Source organism: Pelophylax lessonae, assembly GCF_965119305.1.
Source record: "Pelophylax lessonae genome assembly, chromosome: 5".
Lineage (NCBI taxonomy): Eukaryota > Metazoa > Chordata > Amphibia > Anura > Ranidae > Pelophylax > Pelophylax lessonae.
Genome location: NC_138772.1, coordinates 239,182,902 through 239,207,199, shown reverse-complemented (window position 1 = coordinate 239,207,199; position 24,298 = coordinate 239,182,902).

Genomic DNA, 24,298 nt, shown 5'->3' with positions numbered 1-24,298 from the left:
GTCCTGAACAAATCAGAAGAGCTATAGATATTACACTGTTGCAATCCAGATGGGACGGAGGTCCTCCCCAGGAAGGATTTTTGCTTTCCACGGATCTTCGCAAAGCATTTGACTCCCTCTCCTGGCCATACTTATTCCACACTCTAGAAAGGTGGAATTTCGGTCCCTATTTTCTCAATATCCTGAGAGCTCTGTACTCCCACCGCCCAAATTCGCACTTCGGGTTTCTATTCGGAACCATTTAACATCCAACGGGGCACCCGCCAGGGCTGCCCTCTCTCACCCATCATCTTTGCCATCGCCATTGAAACCCTTGCAATTTCCATCAGGCAACACCCTGACATTTGGGGTGTTGTATGTTGTCCTTCGGAACACAAATGTGGCCTTTTCGCGGATGATCTATTATTCCTAACCTCCCCCACAGTCACGGTCCCTAATGTCTGTAAACTCCTTAATGACTTCTCCCATGCGTCTGGCCTGTCTGTTAATTTTTCAAAGTCAATGGCCCTCAATGTCTCTGTACCGCAATTAACCCTTAAAGCCCTGAAGCCTCATTTCCGTTTGCCTGGCGCTCGGACGGTATTCCATTCTTGGGAATATTTTTGACCCCCTCTATCTCCACCCTCTACAAAGCCAATTACCCTCCGATGTACCAAAAACTAAGCTCTGAACTCAGGGAATGGAATACACATCATTTATCTTGGTTAGGCAAGATTAACTTGGTCAAAATGACCCTTTTGCCCCGCCTGTTATACTTATTCCGCTCCCTTCCTTTGCCAGTCCCTAAAATCCACCTGCTTAAATTACAATCGCAGATTGTTCGTTTTGTCTGGGGTAAAAAGGGCTATAGGTGCCCTAGGGCGTCTCTATTCCGGCTACACTCTCCAGGAGGGCTGGCCTTACCTAATCTATGGAACTACTATAGGGCTGCCCAACTAGCCCAATTTGCAACAGTGTTCTCCGCGGGCACCAAACCAGCTTGGACCTGCATGGAAAGACGGGCGGTTCCACACCACACGCTAGACTTTATCACTTGCTGCCCGGTTAACCTTAAGCCCCCTATCATGACTCCAACTCTTTCTCATTCTATCACCCTTTGCTCCTAACTATTTAAACTAGACTCCCTCATATCCCCAATGACGACACTTGCTCACTTATTCAATCACCCTCTTTTTATCCCAGGCCAGAATATAAAAGCATTTAAGTGGTGGACAGACAAAGGACTTTACCGAATAGGTCACTTTCTTACCCCATCAGGCCCATTGTCGTTAAACTTTTGTAATACCAAACTCCAAATGCTGGCATCTGAAAAATGTAATTTCTTGCAAATTACCCACTTCCTCCGGGAACTTATGGTCCGATAAACGGATACCCCCTGCGGCTACACCCTTCGAACGATGGTGTGCGTACTCCCTTATTCAGAAAGGGGGCATATCTATTATATACTCGGCTCTTATGTCCTCCCCTGATAAACCCACATTTGCACGCCATTGGGAACGGGACTTGGAGATTGACTCCCCTGCTGACGTCAGGAATCGCATTTTCCATAGGTCCTTTTAAGGGCATCATTAATATCACTCCTATAGAGGCCAATATTAAAATACTCGCTGGTATATGGTCCCCACTCGCTTACACGTCATGTATTCGCAGACATCTCCGCTTTGCTTCAGGGGATGTGAACACTTAGGATCCTTTATGCATACATGGTCTTGCCCCAGGATTAGGAGCTTTTGGAACAAAATCTTCCACCTCATTCGCACGGTCACAGGAATCCCACTACCTCAAACCCCTCAATCAGCTTTCTTACATGAAAAACTCCCGGACACTCCCAAACACTCTCTATCCTTGGTATTTTTTATTTTGTTGGGAGCTAAACTCACGGTGGCTAAAGCGTGGAAGCAACCTCAGTTTCATATAGTGCCGCCAAGCACAAAATATCCTGGATCATGGCTCAGGAAAAAATGCTGGCGATCCTGCAGGATTAAGTTTCAAAATTTGAACTGATTTGGGAACCGTGGGCTAGACTAAATCATTTATCGATTTCATAGATGAACCCCCGGTGATCCTACCCATTTTCTCCTCTTCCTGCTCTGCTTCCTCTTCTCTCCACCCTCTCTCTCCTGTTCCTCTCTACATGCTTCCTTCTTATCGGTGTTCCACAGGGCTGTTTCCTCTTTCCTCTAAGGTGCATCTTCATGCTCCCTCTATTGACCCCAGCTGAGAACTTGGGTTTCCTCACTCCGGGGGAAATCCGATACCCTTTCTATTTGGTTGCCCCGTCCTTGTTCCCCAATGTTTCCCAACCTTTGCCGGCTGCTGGGGACCCGGGACGTCAACTATGTGTATGACGCTCTCAGAGGTTGGACATTTAAACTGTGATTTTTACTTTTGTTGTCAGAATTTACCTGCACCTGATTATTTGAGTAGTCATACTGTCTTTATTCCTTTGTTTTTTGTTTTATATGTTTTCTTTTGCCTTCTGTTGTACTCACGATACTGTAGTTCTAGTATTGTATCATGCTGCCATAGCGGGGTGAGGATTCCCCATCTCATGCTTACGGCTTTACCTGGTCGGTAGTTAAGGTTCTAAAGTACGTGCCGCGCATTGTTTTAACAGGCATAAACTGTTCTTTGTTCATGCAGCGAGGTAGTGTAACTGTCTCTCTAGTGCTGTCACATGTTGTTTTGATTCAGTATTACCTTGTTAATTTTTCTTTTTCTAAATAAAAACTTATTGCAAACCAAAAAAAAAAGAGAGAAATAAATCTAGGGGATATATAGAGAGAATAAAAGACAGGAGAATTAGTATATTCAACAAAAGAAATAGCTGAGGAGTTCCATAAGTTCTACAGTGAGTTATATGCGGTAATATCGGAAGGGGAAAGGATTAATGATTCAATAAGAAAGGTAAAGATAAAAGAATATAAAAAAAAAAAAACAAATTCACCTAAATTACGTAAGAGCAAGAACTGTTGGAGTTAGAAAGAGATTTCTCGATCGTCCATCGACAGATGCAGCCTCATCTCCATGAGCTGAGTGGGTTATGCTGCCACCTGCAGAAGTAGTCTAGGCAGTGTGTTAGTACAAAACTTTTAACGTACACGCCCATGGGGCTGTCACTCATGGCATAACCGCCACAGCCCTGCACATCATGCGAGCAGATGCCTCACCGGGACGCGACAAACTGGAACACCCTGAGTCGTAGCGTACCCCTCGGCCGGCAGCACCCCCATTTCGGGTAGGAGGGAGTCTGCCCAGAGCAGAGCCCACCTGGTCCATTGTATAGTAAATAACTGTACCCCCCTTGCCCCCTTGGGGGGGATATGGGACCTCTCCTGGGGATAATGGGATTTGTGCCTCCCAAGAGATCCCCCTCCCCCCTGTCCCTGCGGTGGCTGTGTCTGGAGTGCCTGGCGCCCTGGGGGGAGAAGGTGACATGGTACCTTGGGCTTGCTGGTCCCTGTTGTGGTTCCTGAGGCCTTCGTGTCAGTTCCCAGTCGCATGGCTCCCCGTGGGCGCCACTATCTTAAGGGTGGTCAATGTGAATTGTTCCCCATAGACTTTTATGGGGCAGCCATTTTCCCTGAAGCTTCCTATTGATTTGTATGGGCATCCATATTTGTGTAGCCCCTGTGCTATGCCGAGCAGCGTGACCTTCTTCAGGCACCATTACTTCCTGTGCCTTTGTTTCCTGCTAACTGAGGTCACTTCCTGTGTCTCTCCATGCTGCTGGAAGAATATGGAATCCCAGACAGTCCGGATTGCATTCACTGGCTGCGATTTCAGCAGCTCTGGAAAGCCTGGCGACTAAAGTTGATTTAGTCATGAAAAAGGTTGATAGCCGAAAACGGACACTGCCTTCTCAGTCTATGGAGGTGTCCTCTGAATCAGAGACAGATGTGGTTGCCCCAGACGCTCCCCTACCTGAGGAGTCACTGTCCTCGCAGTCAGATGGTGAAGAGGACTTGTCCTCTTCGGCTGCAGCATGGGAACGCGCTTTGGTGGAAGTTGATTATTTTAGTACGGGATACTTTAAAATTGGCTGAGCCCACGCCAGCAGGGATGCCGGTGGCTTTTGGCTCCCAGAAGTTTGCAAAGACTGACAGGGTTTTCCCTTGTCCGACACTTTTCACGATATTGTGAATGGATTAAGGGTTTGCAGGAGTCTTTGTACCCCGAGACTGGAGCTGGAATTGTTGGACAAGGTGATCCAGGCTCTGGTGTTCCTGTGTGATGCGTCTATAGGTGCGGCTCACCTGGTGGCCAGGGTTTTGGCCATGGGCCTTGTTTTAAGGCGCATGGTCTGGTTGAAGAGCTGGTCGGCTGACCAAGATTCTAAAAGCCTTAGCTGATCTCCCCTTTCTGGGAGACCGGTTGTTTGGTGACTCATTGGATGAGTTAATCAAGGGCCTGACTGGCAGGAAGAGTACTCTTCTTCCTCAATCCTCCAAGGGTAAGATGCCCCGTACTAAGCGGGGTCCCTCCTCAATCCTCAAAGGGTAAGATGCCCCGTAATAGGCGGGGTCCCTCTAAAAAGCATTGGGGCAAGCCCAAGGCCGGTCAGTCCCGTGGTGCTAATTCCTCTTCAGCATGAATCAGCAATCAAGGGTCAGGTTCCTCCTTTCCCTGTGAAGGCGCATTCTACTAGAGTGCTGAAAGCCTCTTGGGCTTTTCGCTATCAGGCCTCGGGTCGTACAGGTTTGTAAGGCAGCGACTTGGTCATCTGTGCACACCTTTACTAAATTTTACAGGGTGGATTTGTTGGCATCTTTGGATGCCTCTTTTGGACGCAGGATTTTGCAGGCTGATGTTTCATAAGAGAATATTCTTTTTGTTCTTAGGTGTCTTTTAGCTGGGTGAGCTCATGTTTGGTTGAGCTCCATGTTGCCTGGTTGGCTAGGTTAAGCCTCTTGGATTTGACGTTACTATCTGGTTGTGTTTTCCCACCACTCATGCCTATACTGCTTTGGGACATCCCACTCAGCTCATGGAGATGAGGCTGTGTCTGTCCATGGACGATAGAGAAAATAAGAGCTTTGTAAGATCTTACCGTAAAATTTATTTCTCTGATGTCCATCGACAGACGCAGCACCCGTCCCTCTGTATGGGGACTTGTTTTTTTTTTTTTGTCTTCACTGCTTGCAACTAAACTGATGTGCTGGGCTGTGGCAGGGGGGGGGGGGGTTATGCCTGGAGGGACAGCCCCGTGGGCTTGTACATGTTAAAGGTTTTGTACTAAAGTACTGCCTAGACTACTCCTGCAGGTGGCAGCATAACCCACTCAGCTCATGGAGATGAGGCTGCTTCTGTAGATGGACATTGGAGAAATAGATTTTACGGTCAGATCTTACAAAAATGAAAGATTAAGTTATAGGAAAAAGCCGGGGCCGAAAGGCCGATCAGCAGTTTATTATAAAAAATTTCAAGATATACTTATACCCAAATTGGAGACATACTGGAACTCACTGAGGGACGGTGGGGAGATGGGAAAGGAGGCATTCCTAGCTTATATCACTGTAATACAAAAGGAGGACAAGGACCCCACACAATGCTCTAGTTATAGACCAATATCACTATTAAACATTGATGTAAAATATTAGCCACAAAGCTGAGGGGCCTAATGTCAGGATGGATACATGTGGACCAGGTGGGATTTGTACCAGGGAGAGAGGGGAAAGATAACCGGATAAGATCCCTGTTACTTATGCAAAAAGTGAAAAAGGAAGGCCTTCCAGCTCTTCTCCTGTCCGTTAATGCAGAGAAAGCCTTTGACAGAGTGGATTGGTGCTTTATGATGGCAACATTGGAAGATTTAGGCATCGGACCGAGCATGATTCAGTGGATCAAAACACTATATAGAAGTCCTGAGGCAATGTTTAAGATAAATGAAACTCTGTTATGGGCTTTTGAGCTGAGAAATGGTACGAGATAGGGATGCCCCTTGTCCCCAATATTGTTCACCCTGACATTGGAGCCCTTACTGTCATCTATCAGACTGTATGGATATAAGGGGCATGAAAATTGGGGAAATTGAACACAAAGTTTAAAGTGTATGCCGATGATATTCTGTTTTTATGTCTCTATCCTAGAATTACCCTACCTAATATAGGCAAACTTTTGAAGCAGTATGGGGACTTGTCAAAATACCCAAAATCAAATCTTATATATAGATAAGTAGAGAAAAGATTACAAGTAGAATTTCCATATAAATGGCAAGAAAGATACTTGGGGATAAAATTAACATCAAAGTGGAAAGATTTATATTCTGTAAATTATATTCCACTTTTAAATGAAATTAAAGCAGATCTAAGGGAAATACCTATAAAAGTGCTGCACCAGAAATACGTAATCAATATATAAACAGGTGATATTGATGGTGTAATAAATATCAAGAGTCTAAAATAAAGTCCATAAGTGTCCAAATGAAGGTGAAAAGACGAAACTTCCAACAAGGTGGTAAAAAAACCAAGGTGGTAAGAAAATCATAAAAATGTCTTCACAAACACCGCTGTGCATATATCCCACCACTGGCTAGATTGGTCTCTCACCTCAGCCACAGACCAAAAAAGAGTCAAAGATTGCATATATCAGCTGTAGCAACCTGGGGATTATCCTCTCCTCGCTCTCTCTCGGACAGCCCAAAATAGATCACTCAGATGGGGATAGATGAACTCCAATCAAACTCAGAATTCGGTGTATATATAAAACAAAAGGGACATATATAGTGCTCTCCCTCTGAATACCAATGTCTTTATTAGGTATAGTAAAAGGTACTCACATTTAGCGGCACTCAGCGGTGCAGGCAATGCAGACAGATACACATGCAGCTGGGACAAAGGGAAAGTACGACGACGTCAGGTACGCAGGCTCCGCCCCTATATGCGTTACATCAGAGCTAACCAATAGCCTTCGACTTCTTCAGTAGGGGTGGAGACTGCTTGACCTGCCCTTCATTATAAAAGTGCCTCCCCTTGTAAGGGTTCATTCTGATTGGATATGGCTCATATGATCCGTCCTGCATAATTACACAGCCTCAGGACACCGGAACCAGAGATCGGGGAACTCGATCTACAGTGTCATGCTATGCATATGCATAAATGGGCGAAAAAAGTAATCTAATGCAGTCAATCCTGTCTATACGGGTAAACCAACTAGGAGACCGCGTACCTACGCCCGCCATTTCCCTGAGTCCTTCACAGATATGTGAATACCGATCATTAAAAACATAAACATAATTTAAAATTACAACCTATATTTAATACATACTCAAAACTCATATCGTATATATCTTAAAGGTACATATTAAAACAGTATATAAGATATTAAAAATATTTAAAAATTAAACACCTATTTGGTAAGTCTCAATGAGTCAGCCTATGCCATATGTATGCAGCCACTCGACACATACACCTATATAAGCCCTGAGATATCATAAAAATCCAATGTTTTAAAACATGTATAAAATCAATTGGTAAAAATCAGAAAATGTTAAAAAAATATATTTTATCATACCAATAAAGGTAGAAAAAGGTATTGTATAAATCCAGAGAGGGCTAAAGACCTAAAAAATTATCAACGATCACTGATAAAACAGTTCAAGTCAAAATCTATATGGAGTCCTCTGGGTGACAGAACCTTAGCTTCATACACCCAGAAGGACTCTCTTTTGCTCAGCTGGCAGATGTAGTTACCCCCTCTCCAATGTTTGTGGACATGTTCAATACCCCAAAATTGGAGAGAATTGGGTTCTCTATCGTGTACCTCCCTGAAATGCCTGGAAACATTATGTGAAAGTTCACCTTTCTTGATGTTTTTTGATATGTTCGGCTATCCGTACATTCAGGGGTCTTGAGGTACGACCCACATACTGGAGCTCACATCCGCATTCCATCATATACACGACTCCTATCGTGGAGCAAGTGATCAAGTCTTTAATTTGATATTCTCTACCAGTGCTATTAAATGTAAATTTTTTTCTTTTTTTACGATTATTTCTAGCATGGCGACAAGGACCACATTTCCCACAAGCGTGGAATCCTGAGAGGAACTGAAATGGTGTTCTTCTGAGGTCTCGGGGGATTTATCACCCCAGGTGCTAGCCTATCTTTTAAAATGGGTGCCCTTCTGTATATAAAACCTGGTTTCTCAGGGAGATGGGGTCCGAGAATTTTGTCTTGTCTCAAGACCCCCCAGTGTTTTAATAATTTTTTCAACCTGTTTATGTTGCGTATTAAAATCCAGGATTAATCTAAATTCATTTGCTCTAGGCTCGGATTGTCTCTTATCCGCCAAAAGAGTATCCCTATCCAGCGCGGATACATATGCTAGATCAGGTGTTACTTTATTCATATCATATCCCTTTGCACGGAACCGGTCAACTAATATCTCAGATTGAGAGATAAAGTCTTCTTGGTTGGAGCAGTTTATTTTAACCCTGATCAGCTGTCCCTTAGGTATATTAAATAACCAGTTCTTATGGTGACAGCTGTCCATAGGTAAGTAAGCGTTTCTATCGGTCGGTTTAAAATTTCTAGTGTTTATCCGACCATCTTTAATGAACAGCTCCAAATCTAAAAAATGTAACCTCTTTACTTTCGGTCCATGTTAATTCGATACCCCTATTATTAAAATTTAATTCTATTTTTAAAAGTATAAAAAGATTTATCACTGCCTTTCCATATTATCAATAGGTCATCTATGAATCTCTTATAAAAAATCAATTCCTTAGGTCGATTGAATAAAACCACTTCCTCCTCCCACTGAGCCATAAAAAGATTGGCTACACTGGGGGCAAACCTTGCCCCCATAGCCACGCCCTTAATTTGTAGAAAATGGTCACCATCGTACCAAAAATAATTATGAGCCAAACAAAATTTTAGACTCTTTAAAATAAATCTTACATGTTCCAAATCCAGATCAGTGTCGAAGACCATGCCACGGCTTAACATGGACCGAAAGTAAAGAGAGGTTACATTTTTTAGATTTGGAGCTGTTCATTAAAGATGGTCGGATAAACACTAGAAATTATTTTAAACCGACCGATAGAAACTCTTACTTACCTATGGACAGCTGTCACCATAAGCACTGGTTATTTAATATACCTAAGGGACAGCTGATCAGGGTTAAAAGAAACTGCTCCAACCAAGAAGACTTTATCTCTCAATCTGAGATATTAGTTGACTGGTTCCGTGCAAAGGGATATGATCTGAATAAAGTAACATCTGATCTAGCATATGTATCAGCGCTGGATAGGGATACTCTTTTGGCGGATAAGAGACAATCCGAGCCTAGAGCAAATGAATTTAGATTAATCCTGGATTTTAATACGCAACATACGGGTTGAAAAAATTATTAAAAAACACTGGGGGGTCTTGAGACAAGACAAAATTCTCGGACCCCATCTCCCTGAGAAACCAGGTTTTATATACAGAAGGGCACCCATTTTAAAAGATAGGCTAGCACCTGGGGTCATAAATCCCCCGTGACCTCAGAAGAACACTGTATTTTCAGTTCCTCTCAGGATTCCACGCTTGTGGGAAATGTGGTCCTTGTCGCCATGCTAGAAATAATCGTAAAAAAAGAAAAAAATTTTCATCTAATAGCACTGGTAGAGAATATCAAATTAAAGACTTGATCACTTGCTCCACGATAGGAGTCATGTATATGCTGGAATGCGGATGTGGGCTCCAGTATGTGGGTCGTACCTCGAGACCCCTGAATGTACGGATAGCCGAACATATCAAAAACATCAAGAAAGGTGAACTTTCACATAATGTTTCCAGGCATTTCAGGGAGGAACACAATAGAAAACCCAATTCTCTGCAATTTTGGGGTATTGAACATGTCCACAAACATTGGAGAGGGGGTAACTATATCCGCCAGCTGAGCAAAAGAGTCCTTCTGGGTGTATGAAGCTAAGGTTCTGTCACCCAGAGGACTCAATATAGATTTTGACTTGAACTGTTTTATCAGTGATCATTGATAATTTTTTAGGTCTTTAGCCATCTCGGGATTTATATAATACCTTTTTCTACCTTTATTGGTATGATAAAATATATTTTTTAACATTTTCTGATTTTTACTAATTGATTTTATACATGTTTTTAAACAATGGATTTTTATGATAATATCTCAGGGCTTATATAGGTGTATGTGTCGAGTGGCTGCATACATATGGCATAGGTTGACTCATTGAGACTTTCCAAATAGGTGTTTTTAATTTTAAAATATTTTTAATTTTCAATCATTTTTATTGATTTTTAGAAAAAGTACAACAGAGTGTAACGAGCCAAAATGGCCCAACCATAGACATTGAAAACAACATGGAGCACATGGTGCAGAAAGCATTAAATGTGTACAAGTAAATATTGTGGATAGCAGGAGTCGAGAAAAAAAAACAAAGAATAATAACAATGGCAGTCAAACCAGTGTGAAGCAGGTACTGATCGCTCTCTTCAGTGCTTAAAGGAGCGGGCCGTCCAGGCCCCCCCCCCCCCCCCCCGGGCGCCCCCTACGGGAACACACTGCGTTAAAATATTTTTAATATCTTATATACTGTTTTAATATGAACCTTTTAAGATATATACGATATGAGTTTTGAGTATGTATTAAATATAGGTTGTAATTTTAAATTATGTTTATGTTTTTAATGATCGGTATTCACATATCTGTGAAGGACTCAGGGAAATGGCGGGCGTAGGTATGCGGTCTCCTAGTTGGTTTACCTGTATAGACAGGATTGGCTGCATTAGATTACTTTTTTCGCCCATTTATGCATATGCATAGCATGACACTGTAGATCGAGTTCTCCGATCTCTGGTTCCGGTGTCCTGAGGCTGTGTAATTATGCAGGGCGGATCATATGGGCCATATTAAATTGGAATGAACACTTACAAGGGGAGGCACCTTTATAATGAAGGGCAGGTCAAGCAGTCTCCACCCCTACTGAAGTAGTCGAAGGCTATTGGTTAGCTCTGACGTAACGCGTATAGGGGGCGGAGCCTGCGTACCTGACGTCGTACTCTCCCTTTGTCCCAGCTGCATGTGTATCTGTCTGCATTGCATGCACAGCTGAGTGCCGCTAAATGTGAGTACCTTTTACTATACCTAATAAAGACATTGGTATTCAGACGGAGAGCACTATATATGTCCCTTTTGTTTTATATATACACCGAATTCTGAGTTTGATTGGAGTTCATCCATCACCACCTGAGTGATCTATGTTGGGCTGTCCAAGAGAGCGAGGAGAGGATAATCACCAGGTTGCTACAGCTGATATATGCGATCTTTGACCCTTTATGGGTCTGTGGCTGAGGTGAGAGACCAATCTAGCCAGTGGTGGGATATATGCACAGCGGTGTTTGTGAAGAAATTTTTATGATTTTCTTACCACCTTGGTTTTTTTACCACCTTGTTGGAAGTTTCTTCTTTTCACCTTTATTTGGACACTTATGTACTTTATTTTAGACTCTTTTGATATTTATTACACCATCAATACCACCTGTTTATATATTAAGTATTTCTGGCGCAGCACTTTTATAGGTATTTGCATATTATTTGTGAGGTGTTACACAATTTGGGTTTGCAGCGGGATTATTGCACTGATATTTGTATACTTATTTGCACCAGTATTAATTTGCTGTTTCAATTGTTTATACCATCTTTGTTTTTTTTTAGTTGGTTGCGCTGATAATTTATTGATTATTATTTTAGATCCAGGGGAAACTATGTATAAATCCATATCCTGGTTAGGGCGTATTAATATAATAAAAATGAGGATCTTACCAAAAGTACTTTATAAATTTCACATGCTCCCAATACATAGTCCACAGAATTATTTTAATACACTTAAGAATATGATATATCTGGCAGCATAAAAAGCCTAGAATAAAATATGATGTATTGAGTAAAGATAAAATGCAGGGAGGGTTGGCAATACCAGATTTCAAAAGATGTTATAAAGCAGTTTTACTAACTAGAATTATAGATTGGCCATTTAATGCACAAGAGAAAAGTTGGGTAAAAGAATATACAGTAAGTGGGGCACACTTAAGATTTGGGTGCCACAAAAATAGACCTTTTTCTAAACACAATACACTAAGAGCCGGTTCACACTGAGGCGACACGACTCCTTACTACTTCGGGGGCAACTTGTGCATTACGTTGCACCACGACTTCGGAGCGACTTGCAGGGACTTCACATAATTGACGACTATGCAAGTCGATCCGAGGTCGCCCCGAAATAGTACAGGACCCTTTTTCTAAGTCAGAGCGACTTGTGTCGCTCCTATTAGAACAGGTCCTGTAGTGGTCAATGGACCGCGAGGGAGCGCGACTTGTCAGGCTGACAAGTCGCCTGACAAGTCGCGCTAATGTGAACCGGCTCGAACACAGGAAATATTTAGGGAATGGCATTTATTACATAAACAAAAGGGGATTATAATTCACCATTAATTCCACTGGTCAGATTATTTCTCACCGGGGAAAGATGCATGGGAGAGTTGGATAAAGCAAAAAAAAAAAGTTAAGGGACATTATGAAAAAAGGGGAAATATGCACGTTTGATGAATTAAGATGTATAAAAAAAATATTTGGAGATAGATATTTGGAGATATCAATTAAAACATTTTATAAAAACCTTGCCCCATCCAATAAGCCAGAGAAAATTTAACGCCGTTTGAAAAAATATGTGCGTTAGAAAAACACCCCGAAGCACGTTACCGCAGTTATATAGGATGCTTACTAGAATGGGCCCCCTGTGGACCCACCATATTTAGAAAAATGGGAAGCGGAACTTAATGTAAAATGGAATGAGGAAGAAAAGGAGAAAATATGGCACAGGTATAGATATAAAAACAAGGTAAATGAATTATACTGTATTTTTCCGTGTATAAGATGCTACTTTTTGCTCACATTTTTATGCTGTAAATCGAGGGGCGTCTTATACATGGTCAGTAAGCAGAATAGAGAGCTGCGCGGGTGCGTAGCTGGCCATACTGTGAACGAGGCTTCCTCCAATCGCAAGCTGTGGATGTCAGATGATGCTGTAACGGCGGAGACTGTGCAGATGCGATAACGTTGGAGGTCGGAGTGCGCAGATGTGAGAGTGAAGTGCGAGAACGGAGCTGTCAGAGAATAACAAAATGAGTGCCGGTAAGCATTTTGTCATACACTGCTAAATTTAAACATAGTGTAATTCGCTATGCAAAAGAGCATGGCAATAGGGCTGCAGAGAGACAGTTTTGACCTCCGCCCACTAAGTGCATGATCAGACAGTGGAGAAAACGGGAAGAACAACTCCTTAAGATGCCCCCAAAAAAAGGAAGGCCTTAAGAGGAAAACCAGCAAAATGGCCAAACTTGGAGCAGAGGCTTAAGAGAGAAGGAAGCAAGATACCTGATGCATGTCGTATCCCTGTGCTATATACTCTACCTAAAATCCATAAAGACAGCCAAAATCCCCCAGGGAGACCCATCTTGAATGGAATAAATTCAGTAAGTTCTAGATTGGGGGAGTATATAGACTGGTTTTTGCAACCAGCAGTCCAAAAAACGAAGGCATATCTTAAGGACACAAAGGATTTGATGGCACATTTAGAAAATTCAGTTCAAGTCGGAAAACATCTTACTTGCTACGGCTGATGTAGCGAGCCTCTACACAATAATCGCCAGGAAGCAATAAAAGCGACAAAATGGGCTTTGAAAGAAATGACAGATATAAAAACCAAACTAAGAAAATTTCTGCTAAAATGTCTGAAACATGGTCTAGACCATAACTACTTCTGGTTTGATTCAGTCTTCTACAAACAACAAGGTGTTGCGATGGGAGCAAAATATGCACAAAGTGTAGCCAATTTGTACATGGCAAAGTGGGAAGAATTGGCTATATATGAAAACCGCCCAGAGCAACTAATAGTCTATAAAAGATTCATAGATGATATTATCCTAATCTGGGCTGGAAGTGAAGAGAGCCTAGTAACGTTTAAAGATGAATTGGCACGGAATGACAAAAACATATGCCTGACTTGGGAAATCGGCAAAACAAAGATTACTTTTTTGGACCTCGAGATACGACATGAAAATGATAGATTTATTACCAAAACTTTTTTCAAACCTGTAGATCGAAACAGTTATTTACCTTTTTGAATAGTTGCCATCATATGCCGTGGCTTATAAACCTACCTAAAGGTCAACTGATGCGCATAAGGTGTAACTGTACGAAATTAGAGAATTATGAGCAACAAGCTGAAATTTTGAGATTAAGATTTTTAGAAAAGGGATATAAGGATGCTTTCATTAGAGAAAAAAATCAATGAAGTGAAAAATATAGAGAGAGATTGCTTACTAGAAAACAAGAGAAATAAAGAGCAACAAAAAGAAATAGATGTTTTAAAAATTAACCCCCCACTGGTGTTAGATTACAATATACAGCATAAAAAAGTCGAAAAGATTATAAAAAAGCACTGGAAGATTTTATTGGCAGATAATATTTTAGCTGAAGTTTTACCCCCACAACCAAGTTTTACCTATAGGAAAGCACCCGTGCTTCGACAGAAAATCGCAAAAATATCATGGATCCTCCAAAAACCAATAATGTTTTTAATAATTTGTTTAACCTGAAAGGTTTTTACCCGTGTAAAAATTGTTATGCTTGTAAAAGGACATCACTGAATAAAAAGGATGAATTTAAATCAAGTACAGGAAAAGTATACAAAATAAACAACTTTATCACATGTAGGACAGAAGGGGCGGTCTATCTATTAGAATGTCCATGCTCTTTTCAATACATAGGCAGGACCAAAAGACCATTATGGAAACGTCTAAGGGAACATATACAGAACATCCAAGCAGACTTTCCGAAACCTAGTGTTTCGAAACATTTTTTAGAAGTGCATAATAAAGACCCCTCCTCTCTATGTTTTTTGGGGATTGAAAAATATAAACCCCATTGGAGGGGGAGTCACAAAATTAGACCCCTCAGCCAAGCAGAATCCCGCTGGATTTTTGAGATCCAGACACTTTCGCCTCAGGGGCTTAATATTGAGTTTGATCTTAACTGTTTCATTTCCGATTATTAATTTATTCCAATATTTCAATATGGATTTTAGGTTGATGTCTTTGTTGGCCAGTCTTTATTCTCTTTTATGAATTAATCATCCTCTAATTTATATCTCTCTACATCTCCTTATTAGAATTATACAGAGCTTTGGCGATTTTATATAATTATTATTTTTATACACGAATATTTATGCCAACACCATTTTTACATGTAATATGATTTTTATATTCATTGATTAGGATTTTATTCTAAGTTTGTTTTGCATAAATATGATTAGTTGTATTATATAATTTTATCTATTTGTATGCACATTGAAGCAAATGGCATCTTTTTTTCTAAGTATCTCTTAAATGGCCACAAGATGGTGCTAAATAGGAATACTCATAGCGCTTCAGTGACGATATAAGGATATGAACTGAATATGGGGTTAAAAGATCTTGTGCTGATGATTTCCCTGGTTACCTCCAGATACTTAAGGCGGAGACAATCACCCGTAGCCCATCCCTTGAGAAAGTCACGTGATCTGTGACACAACCGGTCGGGAGGCTTTGGGTGACGTCGACTTCCGGTTGGACGGCCGTAGCCGGAAGTGCCCAGGAATCAACACCGCAAGAGTGCGGCAACACTGTATCGTCTCTGCCTGTCATTTACTGCTAAAATTTGAGTGTATTCCCCTGCTTTTAACAAATAAAGATAGTGTTTACATGCTGCACGATTGGGTATTATCCTCTTTTTTTTGGGAAATACTGGTACCGTTTGGAGCCAACCTGGGATCGATAGCTGTGGAGTATAAAGTGGAGGTCGGAGTATCTCTCGCTACCAGAGTAACCCAGCATTCCACCCCTAAGGGGAGAGACCAGCCTAAAAGCGCCTAAAAAGGTGCAGTGAGGTGAGCGGCCACTGCGCCTATATTATCACGGCTCACTTCGGATCACAGCACGGGATATCCACAATATTACCCTAGAGAATCACTAACTGTCACCTTATTTGTGCACGGATGAACTTTATCTTATCACTGCACCCATCGTATTCACTGCACAAGGATTATTTATTGATTGCACAAGACTTCATTTTATATGCACATGGACTGTTGACTGCACATAGAAATATTTATTTGATCACTGCACCAGATTTATTTATGCACTTGGAATTATGAATTAAGATTGTATACGTAATGATTAAAAAGTTGTGAAGGCGCCCAGCCCCAATTAAAAGATGTTAAAACCTGCTGCCCTTTTAATTGTTAGATAACAATAAATAGATGATGGATATATGGTAAAAAGGCGCTGGTAATCTTTAAAGTGCTGTATATAAATACTTATAAAATAACGAGATTGTATACGTATTTAATTTTACACATGCTTTTTAATCTTTGATTATTTATGAGCATTTGATGATTTTTTGATAATTATGCACTGATATATCACAAACACTATTTAGTTAATTTATGATCTTTGGTTACACATGCATCATCACTGATTCATTTGTGAAAATATTGGTTATATTCGTGAATTAAGGAACCATTACTGTGATCCAGTCGGCTGTTGCGACTATTTAGCTTGTTTCATTTCATATTGTGTTTTAGGAAAAGAAGCCATAATTCTACTGGGAACAGATATTTTAGATTACAATTTTATGATTAATGTTAAGGAATTGGCTCAATTTTAGGATTCGCATAATATACGTCTTTGAATATCTCCTGTGTCTATAGATTGGGAGGTGCCTACAAGTCGGATATACTTTCCTATTTTCATATAACCTAGACGGATATAGGGATTTTTGTAAGGAATCGGATCAGCCTACAAGAGTTGGATTTTATAGGTTTCTTGTTTTTTGTTTTAATCTGGTGACCTTTTATCTGCTTTTTAGAGTATTTATTTGGTCGTTCATAACATTGGTACATATTTATGTACCCCGTTCTTATCATATTTTGAGAAGTCTCGCTGTGATTATGACATTGGTTGACTCAGTCTGAGTTTCTTCTGAGATCTTTTCTATTGTGCGCCGACTCAGTGTTTTTTAGAAAATTTAACGCCGTTTGAAAAAATATGTGCATTAGAAAAACACCCGGAAGCACGTTACCGCAGTTATATAGGATGCTTACTAGAATGGGGCCCCTGTGGACCCACCATATTTAGAAAAATGGGAAGCGGAACTTAATGTAAAATGGAATGAGGAAGAAAAGGAGAAAATATGGCACAGGTATAGATATAAAAACAAGGCAAATGAATTATACCGTATTTTTCCGTGTATAAGATGCTACTTTTTGCTCACATTTTTATGCTGTAAATCGAGGGGCGTCTTATACACGGTCAGTAAGCAGAATAGAGAGCTGCGCAGGTGCGTAGCTGGCCATACTGTGAACGAGGCTTCCTCCAATCGCAAGCTGTGGACGTCAGATGATGCTGTAACGGCGGAGACTGTGCAGATGCGATAACGTTGGAGGTCGGAGTGCGCAGATGCGAGAGTGAGGTGCGAGAACGGAGCTGTCAGAGAATAACAAAATGAGTGCCGGTAAGCGATTTGTCATACACTGCTAAATTTAAACATAGTGTAATTCGCTATGCAAAAGAGCATGGCAATAGGGCTGCAGAGAGACAGTTTTGACCTCCGCCCACTATGTGCATGATCAGACAGTGGAGAAAACAGGAAGAACAACTCCTTAAGATGCCCAAAAAAAGGAAGGCCTTAAGAGGAAAACCAGCAAAATGGCCAAACTTGGAGCAGAGGCTTAAGAGTTGGATTATGGAGCAGCGCTAAAATGGTTTGTGTGTCAACCAAGCTTATTCAATGTCAGGCAAGAATGTTTGCAAGCGAAATGAACATTGTTGATTTTGCAGGAAAGGCAAAATGGTGCTTTAATTTCATGAGGAGAGAAGGGTTGGCCATGAGAACAAGAACAAAGTTAGCTCAGAAAATGCCACCAGTTTGAGGATAAAATCCAACAGTTTCATTCCTATGTCATACAACTCAGGAAAAAATATGATTTTGCAACAAGTCATGGATGAGGTGCCTCTCAATTTTGATGTGCCTTCCAACAGAACTGTAGATGTGAAAAGAATCAAAACAAGTGGCCATGAAAAGACACACTACACTGCTGTGCTTTCATGCTGTGCTGATGGTACTAAACTGCCTCCTATGCTTATCTTTAAGAGGAAAACATATCCTAAAGAGACCATACCACCTGACATTATTGTCCAAGTTCAAGAGAAGGGATGGATGAATGAAGACATTATGGCTATTTGGTTTGAAAAGGTTTGGTCCAGAAGACCTGGAGGGCTCTTAAAGAAGCCAGCTCTGCTGGTCTTTGATCAGTTCCGTGCACATTTAACAGAAAAGACAAAAAGGGTTGCATCAGATTTGCGAACACTCCTAGCAGTTATTCCTGGTGGACTTACAGGTCAGCTACAGCCACTAGATGTGTCAATCAACAAACCATTTAAAGCCCTGATGAGAGAAGAATGGAGTAGATGGATGCAAAAAGCAGGTGATAACTTGACACCGACAGGAAGAGTGAAAATACCAACCATTACTGAGGTCTGCAATTGGGTCCTAAACTCATGGTATGGCCTCAAACAAGAGGTGATTGAAGTCCTTTAAGAAATGTGGAATCAGCAATTCCATGGATGGAACTGAGGATGATCTCGCGTATATTGATAGTGACTCGGAAGACAGCAGCGATGCAATAGCAGTTGAAGAAATTGACACTGAAGAAGAGAGCAGTGATGCAAGAGAGGCCGAATAAAGTTATATGCTGCAATACTGTAGATCATACTATGAGCATGTAAATGTTACCTGGTACTTACTAAATAAAAATGTTTCCAAAAATGTGACCTGTTTTACTGGTTTGTTTAAAATAGTTTTCTGAATTTTGGGTTGGAAAAGTGGGGGGCGTCTTATACATGGTGGGGTCTTATACACGGAAAAATACGGTAATTGCCTGGCAAGATGGTATAGAACTCCTAGTATAGCAAATATCTATCAACCAGAAAAATCATCACTTTGCTGGAGAGGATGTGGGATGAAGGAGAATGTCACATAATGGGTGGGAGTGCCCAATCGTATACAAATTCTGGGAGGAAATAACACAAGAAATTCAGGAAATAACGGGAGAAAATTTGCTGAATAGACCGGAAACCTTTTTATTCCATTATACCAAATTAACAATAAAATTATATAAAAAAACTATGATAACTCATTTAATAAATGCTGCAAAATATCTTATCCCCTAGTTTTGGCAGGTACCAGAAAGATCCAAGGTAAGAGATTAGATAAGGCAGGTAAATAACATTTATAACCTGGAAGAGTTATATCAGAGAGGCGAAGATTAATTCGATAAATTTCAGAAAATAAGGAAAGATTGGTTCAAGTTTTTAAAGGTAAAAAGAAATATACAGAGGTGTGTGAAAAAAAGGAAATAGAAAGGGGAATGTGAAGAATATAGGTGGGACGAGAACAAAGAGTGGACAAAGGATGCGAGAAGGGGATGGGGTGGAAGGTATTTATTATACTTGTGTTTGTTAGGAATATAAGAATGAGGGTATACTTTTTTTTTTATTAGGGATATTTTTTTTTTTTTTTTCTTGTGGATTGTTTCAATTCAGAATAAGAGTCGGTTCACGCTAATGCGACTAATGTCGCCCGTGCAGCGTGACTTCAGAGCGGCTTGCAAATTACTTCTCATCATAGAAGTCAATGCAAGTCGCTCCGACTTTGCCAAAAAATAGTGCAGGAACCTTTTTCTAAGTCAGAGCGACTTGAGTCGCTCTGATTAAAGCGGTTCCATTGCACAGCATTGGAAGCTACTTGTCAGGCTACCAATCGAATTAGTGTGAACCGGCACGAAGTCTGTAGCAAGTATAAAGTAAAAACAATAACATTTATATATTAAAACCATAAAAAAACAGTCCTGTTTGAGCTCCTGTGACCTGGTTAGGGCTTTAGTGTTTAGCCTTAGGTTATTTTCTCCATCCCTCACTTTTTTTTTTTTTGGCACTGCTTTTGAATGTCCCTATAGTCAGGATTAATAGAGCACTGTGTCCATCCAACTAAAGAGAAAATAGGATTTTTGTACTCACCGTAAAATCCATTTCTCTGAGTTTGACGGACACAGCACCCACCCCTCAATGGAGTTTTGCTACTAAACTGAATACCTATAGCAGAGAGGGGTTATATACCAGCTGAGGACAGCCCATGGGCATAGCCATGTTTTTTTTTTTTTCAGTTCTACCGAGTCATACTCCTGCAGAAGGCGATATAATACTATAGTCAGGATTAATGGAGCGCTGCGTCTGTCGAAGTCGGAGAAATGGATTTTACGGTGAGTGCAAAAATTTTATTCATACGTCCAGTTTTACTTTAGACTGCAGTAAACCTGAAAAACCAATCTCCTTCACAGCAGTTCTTGGAATGAGTCTATGCTCGACTATACTTTGATATGATATATGATATATGTGATAGAAATTTGAAGTGGAACTAGAAGCTAACCCCTTTATGCTGTTGAACTAACAAGTTTATTTTCCCTGCCAAAGGATTTGTAGTTTGTATAGCCAGTCTTGTAAAATGTACTCATGAAAATGGAAAAAAAGTGCGCTAATGATGTTGTGTTGCTACCACGATCCAATGTGTGGAAATAAATGTTTGAAAGTTGATTGGTGCGCTACAATGTGATCTGATGTTTATATAAATAATATAAACATATATACATATAAACAAAAACAATAAGATTATCCACCAAGTGAATACAATACTAAACAAAAAATGGTGAGTGTTCATACATGTGCTGAACAACCACTTGACAACACATTAAATGTCCAAAATGAGTGCTGAACAAACTCAATCTCTTTCCAAAGAAAATGGTGATGTAGAAATTGTGATGAAAATAAGCTGGTGATGAAGTGATTTCGACAAGGTGCAACAGTTTCCCTCCACCTTTTGAATGTGCTTCTTACCATGAATGAAATGATGAAAAGGGTATATAAATGATAGTTTTCAAGAAACCTCTGATAACACCTCAAAAAACTCAGGGTGAATCAATATTCCCTTCACCAAGTGTTCAGGCAGCTCCTTACCAGATGTAAAGAGTACTGCACCATGCCAGTACCCTGCATTCTCCTGCACCATGCCAGTACCCTGCATTCTCCTGCACCATGCCAGTACCCTGCATTCTCCTGCACCATGCCAGTACCCTGCATTCTCCTGCACCATGCCAGTACCCTGCATTCTCCTGCACCATGCCAGTACCCTGCATTCTCCTGCACCATGCCAGTACCCTGCATTCTCCTGCACCATGCCAGTACCCTGCATTCTCCTGTACCATGCCAGTACCCTGCATTCTCCTGCACCATGCCAGTCACCCTGCATTCTCCTGTACCATGCCCTCCGCCCTGCATTCTCACCCTAGGCTTATACTCGAGTCAATGATTTTTCCCATCTTTTTGTGGTAAAATTAGGGGTCTCGGCTTATACTCGGGTCGGCTTATACTCGAGTATATACGGTAATGCAGCCTTCACATCTAAGAATTGGTAAGCTGCAATATGTTTGCTTTTAGGTTTCGTACCACTGTAAGTGACATAAAGAGCATTTCAAATCATCTCTCTCTTGCTGTACTGGAGTGATGGGAAAGTTTCTCCTGGCACTTGCACTCGGTTTACCATCCACAGCAATTCCACATATGAGAGAAAAGCAAGGGAGGCCACAAATAGTGCATTATCCCCAAGTAAAATTTATTGTAAAAAGGTGAAATACACTTACAACAATCTTCCAAAGAAAGTGCCCGTAGCAGGGTCAAAGTCCCTTTCCTCTTCTTCGTACACTGGCACACATGAGCACTCTTCTCTGTCCCCTCTCCTTTTTTTAGCTGGCTCCTTCCTCTGGTGAAATGCACTCGGTCCCGGTCTCCGGTAATCCGCCTGCCCGCTCCTCTCTGTCACCGGAGAAATCCCGCCTCCCAACACCCAGCCTGGCTAATTTTAGTCCTAACAGCCACATTTTTGGTATGTGGTGTATACAAAAAATGAAATATGCATGTCTTGAAATTCTTTTTTTCCAATGTTTTTGTTTGTTTTCATTTCAGGTGCCAATAATTAAACTTATGGATCAGGAGACAGAGGTCAAAGTGGACATCAGTTTTAATGTTAGAACTAGTGTAAAGGCCTCTCAGTTTATAAAGGATTGTATACAGGTAAAGTCTGTTCTGTCTTGATAAAGCCTTTTGGGGGAGATTGCTTGCATACGTTTCTGCTTTGATTGCATTTTTTTTTTTTTTTTGCTTGATCTTTTGCCATTAACACCTCAGACAATTATGCACATTAGTGAGCTGCAATAGCAGATAACACAAAAACATAAGGGTATTTTTGCAGTACAAAACAGCCATACTGGAGTCGTCCTTCAAAACTTCATTCCAAGTGTATTTTCCACATTTTACCTTGCGTTACTATGAAATTCTGGCAGCAGTCTTGAATATAACTGAACAGAGCATGCTGTAGCAGTAAGATCCTACTTTCTCTGTCAACAGACGCAGCCTCATCTCCATGAGCTGAGTGGGTTTCTGCTCCTCCCATCAGGAGTATTCTAGGCAGGAAAATTTGAATACACACACCCATGGGGCTGTCCCTCCAGACATAAACACCCACTGCACAACCCATCACATCAGTTTTTCTGTCTAGAGAAGGAGTAGACCTTGGTTTCCTGCTGGGACTCTGGTCTCAGTTTTTTTATTCTTTTCAGAATATTTTCTTTCTCTTTTCTCACTTGCTAGCTAGTGTTCAGGGAAGAATTTCCTGGTGATCTACAAGCAACGATGCCAGCTAGGGCTTTGTGCTGGATAATCTAGATCCTTATGGTCCCCCCCAGTCTGGCCTACGAGCGTGGGCAGGTTATAGTTCCGACCTAGGCCTAGCCATGATGGTGCCCCCTTGCCCGGAGGGGGACGAGCCTGCGAACAAATGCTTCGCCAGGACGCAACGACCTGGAACGCCCTGAGTCACAGCGTACCCCTCGACTGGCAGCACCCGGTCCATGGTATGGTAAGTAACTGTGCCCCCCTCGCCCCTGCTGGCCTTGAGTGTATGTCGGCCCTCCCCTGGGGATAATGGGATATGTGCCTCCCAAGTGATCCCCCTGGTCTGCCCGGTCTGTGTGGCTTTCCCTGTCCCTGCGGGGGCTGTGTGTCTGAAGTGCTCTGGCGCTCGGGGGGTTGACATACCTTGGGCTTGCTATTCCCTGTTGTGGTTCCTGTAGCCTTCATGTGTCGGTCCCTAACCACATCTTAGGTGTACGCAACAGAATTTTTTCCCCATAGACTTGTATGGGGCAGCCATTTTCCCTGCAGCTTCCTATTTTATATGGGCATCAATCTTTGTTTAGCCCTGGTGCTATACTTGGCAGTGTATCCCTATCCAGTGACATCACTTTCTGTGTGGTCATTTCCTGCTGCTAAGCCTAGATCACTTCCTGCTTCTCTCTCCATGCTGTGGAAGATTCAGGAGGCTGTGTGCCTGAGGTGGTAAAGTATTGAGGGTCACTGCGGAAATATCCTTGCTCTTTCTGCTATCAGTTTGGTTTAAAGGGGCTCCTTGCAGACCGCTGCGATCTTTGGTGAATACAGCGATTGGCGTTATTAAAGCTACAGTACTTAGTTTTTTGAAATTTGCACTATGGAGTCCCAAACTGTAATTTCACCCTCAGACCCACTCTGTGCGGATCGCTTTTCGGCGGGTTCTATTTTAAAACTGTTTTTTGTCTGTGCTAGTCTCACAGATAGTGACGGAATAGATTAAGGGTTTGCGGGAGTCTTTGGACCCTGAGACTGTTCCTAGAACTGTTGGACCAGGGGATCCAGGCTCTGCTGTTCCTGTGTGGCGCGTCTATAGATGCGGTTCCCCTGGTGGCCAGGATCTCAGCCGTGGGCATTGTTTTAAGACGCATGGACTGGTTGAAGAGCTGGTTGGCTGACCAAGCTTCTAAGAAAGCCTTAGCTGATCTCCCCTTCCTGGGAGACAGGTTGTTTGGTGACTCGTAGGAGTTGAACAAGGGCCTGACAGGCAGGAAGAATACGCTTCTTCCTCAATCCTCCAAGGGTAAGACACCCTGTCCTAAATGGGGTCCCTCCTTTTCTGCTCATAAAGGTTTTTTTTTTTTTTTTTTTTAATGTGCCTCCGGGGCGCAAGAAAAAGTTAAGCCATTCAGAACTTCTGGAGATGCTAAGCAACCGTGGGGAAAGTAAAGGACGGTCAGTCT